The sequence below is a fragment of the Gekko japonicus genome, unplaced genomic scaffold, assembly GCF_001447785.1.
Source record: "Gekko japonicus isolate JY-2015 unplaced genomic scaffold, Gekko_japonicus_V1.1 scaffold446, whole genome shotgun sequence".
Taxonomy (NCBI): domain Eukaryota; kingdom Metazoa; phylum Chordata; class Lepidosauria; order Squamata; family Gekkonidae; genus Gekko; species Gekko japonicus.
The window spans coordinates 1,124,326-1,124,670 of NW_015168058.1; the positions used below are offsets into that span (position 1 = coordinate 1,124,326).

At 44.1% G+C, this 345-nt stretch overlaps 1 protein-coding gene across 1 annotated transcript in view; it reads left to right on the plus strand.

The window, feature by feature from the left end:
- The window catches only part of OBSL1 (obscurin-like 1), a gene marked incomplete at its 3' end in the record, with an annotated part of 37,977 nt that overhangs the window by 31,164 nt on the left and 6,468 nt on the right, over nt 1-345 (plus strand). The window lies entirely within an intron of this gene.

A 345-nucleotide genomic window follows, 5' to 3' on the forward strand; every position in this document is an offset into this window, starting at 1 on the left:
GCATGAGCCACACTTTGGGGCATGGCTCTTTACTGGAAGAAAGCCTAAGCAGTGACTCTTACAGAGGTATAGCAGGAAGCCTCCTGCAAAAGTAGGTAACTGCTGTGTCTTTGTATCAGGACTGACTGAATGATTCAATCACACCTTGCATAAAAATGGGGTTGGCAACCCTAAATGCCAAAGCAGAGATATAACAAGCCATCTCCTTTGTGGGTGAGCACTTTGGACTCACAGGAGATATCCATTCTTTTATTAATTTCTTCCAGCACGCTAATGTGTCCCAGCACACACACAGTTCTGGAATGATTGCTCTGCAATGATACTTTGGCTTTCTGATTGCTAAGA